This window comes from Arachis hypogaea, chromosome 18, assembly GCF_003086295.3.
Source record: "Arachis hypogaea cultivar Tifrunner chromosome 18, arahy.Tifrunner.gnm2.J5K5, whole genome shotgun sequence".
Lineage (NCBI taxonomy): Eukaryota > Viridiplantae > Streptophyta > Magnoliopsida > Fabales > Fabaceae > Arachis > Arachis hypogaea.
The window spans coordinates 13,055,416-13,059,545 of record NC_092053.1 but is presented as its reverse complement, the minus strand read 5'-3'; the positions used below and the strand labels follow the sequence as shown (position 1 = coordinate 13,059,545).

General features: G+C 34.8%; 1 non-coding gene across 1 annotated transcript; it reads left to right on the top strand.

Annotated features, from left to right (window-relative positions):
* Positions 1 to 275: 275 nt before the first annotated feature.
* LOC112773583 (small nucleolar RNA R71) lies at positions 276 to 383 on the top strand. Its single transcript, XR_003188128.1, has one exon. It is a non-coding gene; the product is annotated as a small nucleolar RNA R71 (small nucleolar RNA).
* Positions 384 to 4,130: the final 3,747 nt, after the last annotated feature.

Below are 4,130 nucleotides of genomic sequence, written 5' to 3'. Positions count from 1 at the left end.
ATCATATTGACCTGCTGAGTCAATAGTTTGTTCTGAGCCAATATGGCATTCAGAGCATCAATTTCAAGAACTTCCTTCCTTTGAGGCGTTCCATTACTTACAGGATTCCTCTCAGAAGTGTACATAAACTGGTTATTTGCAATCATGTCAATAAGTTCTTGAGCTTCTGCAGGCATTTTCTTTAGGTGAATGGATCCACCTGCAGAAGTATCCAATGACATCTTAGCTAATTCAGACAGACCATCATAGAATATATCCAGGATGGTCCATTCTGAAAGCATGTCAGAAGGACACTTTTTGGTCAGTTGCTTGTATCTCTCCCAAGCTTCATAGAGGGATTCACCTTCTTTCTGTCTGAAGGTTTGAACATCCACTCTAAGCTTACTAAACTTTTGAGGAGGAAAGAACTTGGCTAAGAAAGCCGTGACGAGCTTATCCCAAGAGTTCAGGCTATCTTTAGGTTGAGAATCCAACCATATTCTAGCCCTGTCTCTTACAGCAAACGGGAAAAGCATGAGCCTGTAGACCTCGGGTTGTACCCCATTGGTCTTAACAGTATCACAGATCTGCAAGAGTTCAGTTAAGAACTGAAAAGGATCTTCAGATGAAAGTCCATGAAACTTGCAGTTTTGCTGCATCAGAGAAACTAATTGAGGCTTAAGCTCAAAATTGTTTTCTCCAATAGTGGGAATGGAGATGCTTCTTCCATGTAAATTGGAATTTGGTGCAGTAAAGTCACTAAGCATCTTCCTTGCATTGTTATTATTTTTGGCTGCCATCTCCTCTTCCTGTTTGAAAATTTCTGTAAGGTTGTCTTTGGATTGTTGTATTTTAGCTTCTCTTAGTTTCCTCTTCAGAGTCCTTTCAGGTTCAGGGTCTGCTTCAACAAGAAGGTTCTTGTCCTTGCTCCTGCTCATGTGAAAAAGAAGAGGACTAAAGATACCGGGGATCCTCTTTACCACAGTATAGAGGTTCCCTTGTGTGAGTAGAAGAGAAGAAGAGTAAGAATGAAGAAGATAAGAATTCGAACTCAGAGGAGAAGAAGGGGTTCAAATTTTGGGTGAGGAGAAGTGTTAGTAGATGAATAAATAAATAGAAGGGGATGAGAGAGAGAATTTCGAAAATTAAAATAAAATAAATTTAAAAATTAAAGTTAATAATTCGAAAATTGAAATTGAAATTAAATTAAAACAATTAGTTAATTAAAAAGAAATTTTGAAAAAGAGGAAGGTAATTTTCGAAAATTAAAGAGAGAAGATTAGTTAGGTGGTTTTGAAAAAGATAGGAGATAGTAAATAAGTCAATTAGTTAGTTGAAAAAGATTTGAAAATCAATTTTAAAAAGAGAAAAAGATAAGAAGTTAGAAAAGATAATTTTAAAATTAAATTTTTGAAAAAGATAACTTTTAAAAAAGATAAGATAAAAAGATATGATTAAGAATAGTTTTGAAAAAGATTTGAATTTTAAAATCAAAATTAACGACTTGACTCACAAGAAATCACATGATTCTAGAACTTAAAGTTTGAATCTTTCTTAACAAGAAAGTAACAAACTTGAAATTTTTAAATCAAAACATTAATTGTTGATGATATTTTCGAAAATTATGAAGTAAAGATAAGAAAAAGATTTTTGAAAAATATTTTAAAAATTTTCGAAAATAAATAAGAAAAGTGAAAAAGGTATGATTTTTGAAAAAGATTTTGAAAAAGATAAGATTTTTAAATTGAAAATTTGATTTGATTCATAAGAAACAATTAAATTTAAAAAATTTTTGACTAAATCAAATCATATTTTCGAAAATTTTGAGTAAAATAAGGAAAAGATATTTTTTTTTGATTTTTTGAATTTTTATGATGAGAGAGAAAAACACTAAAAATGTTCAATGTATGGAAATTTTAGATCAAAACAATGAATGCATGCAAGAATGCTATGAATGTCAAGATGAACACCAAGAACACTTTGAATGTCAAGATGAACACCAAGAACTTATTTTTGAAAAATTTTTGATGCAAAGAAAACATGCAAGACACCAAACTTAGAAATCTTTAATGCTTGGACTCTAACAAACGAAAAATGCATATGAGAAACAAGAAAAGACACAAAACAAAAAAACATCAAGATCAAACAAGAAGACTTACCAAGAATAACTTGAAGATCATGAAGAACACTATGAATGCATGATTTTTCAAAAATTTTATGCAAAATTTAAAACATGCAATTGACACCAAACTTAAAATCTGACTCAAGACTCAAACACGAAACATAAAATATTTTTGATTTTCTATTTTTTTTTTTGGTTTTTTTTTTCGAAAATTATTTGAAAAAGAAAAATAAGGATTTCAAAATTTTTAATATGAATTCCAGGAATCTTGCACTCTTAGTCTAAAGCTTCAGTCCAGGAATTAGACATGGCTCACTAGCCAGCCAAGCTTTTGTGAAAGCTCCGGTCCAAAACACTAGACATGGCCAATGGCCAGCCAAGCTTTAGAATACAAATCAGTCATACAACAGCAAATTTTATTAGCAACAACTAGCTTGCTCTTGTGATGATGGTTTGGAAGCCTCAGTCCAAGAATTAGACATGGCTTTACAGCCAGCCAGGCTTCAACATGCTTCATGAAACACTAGAATTCATTCTTAAAAATTCTGAAGAAAAATATATTTTATTTTTTTTTTTGGAATTTTTTTCGAAAATTAAAAGAATAAAAACAAAAACCTAAAATTAAGATAAAGTTACCTAATCTGAGCAACAAGATGAACCGTAAGTTGTCCAAACTCGAACAATCCCCGGCAACGGCGCCAAAAACTTGGTACACGAAATTGTGATCCCTGGTAATGGCTCCAAAAACTTGGTGCTCTAATCTTAATTCATAATTTGTCACAACTCCGTGTAGCTGTCCAGCAAGTGCACTGGGTCGTCCAAGTAATAAACCTTACGTGAGTAAGGGTCGATCTCACGGAGATTGTTGGTATGAAGCAAGCTATGGTCATCTTGTAAATCTTAGTCAGGCGGATTCAAATGTATTAAGAGATTATAGTGGATGAAAATAAATAAAATAGGATAGAGATACTTATGTAATTCATTGGTGAGAATTTCAGATAAGCATATAGAGATGCTTTCGTTCCTCTGAACCTCTGTTTTCCCGCTGTCTTCATCCAATCAGTCCTACTCCCTTCCATGGCAAGCTTTCTGTAAGGCATCACCGTTGTCAATGGCTACATCCCATCCTCTCTGTGAAAAAGGTCCAAATGCTCTGTCACGACACGGCTAATCATCTGGAGGTTCTCGATCATACTGGAATAGGATTCACCATCCTTTTGCGTCTGTCACTACGCCCAGCACTCACGAGTTTGAAGTTCGTCACAGCCATCCCTTCCCAGATCCTACTCGGAATACCACAGACAAGGTTTAGACTTTCCGGATCTCAGGAATGGCCATCCATGGGTTCTAACTTATACCACGAAGATTCTAATATCTCGGACTCGGTTCTCTGTATTAGATATCTAAGAGATACTCATTCTAGCTTGTTTGCATGTAGAACAGAAGTGTTTGTCAGGCATGCGTTCATTAGTGAGAATGATGATGAGTGTCACATAATCATCACATTCATCATGTTCTTGGGTACGAATGAACATCTTAGAATAGGAATAAGCTTGAATTGAATAGAAAAACAGTAGTACTTTATATTAATTCATGAGGAACAGCAGAGCTCCACACCTTAATCTATGGTGTGTAGAAACTCTACCGTTGAAGATACATAAGTGATGGTCCAGGCATGGCCGAATGGCCAGCCCCCAAGGTCTAAGAACTAAACATCCCCAGATGCGATCAATATGATCCAAAGATGAACTAAAAATCATCAGATGTAAATACAATAGTAAAAAGTCCTATTTATACTAGACTAGCTACTAGGCTTTACAGAAGTAAGTAATTGATGCATAAATCCACTTTCGGGGCCCACTTGGTGTGTGCTTGGGCTGAGCTTGAAGTTTACACGTGCAGAGGCTTCTTTTGGAGTTGAACGCCAAGTTGTAATGTGTTTTTGGCGTTCAACTCTGGTTCGTGACGTGTTTCCGGCGTTTAACTCCAGACTACAGTGTTGAACTGGCGTTCAACGCCTTTTGTGTCA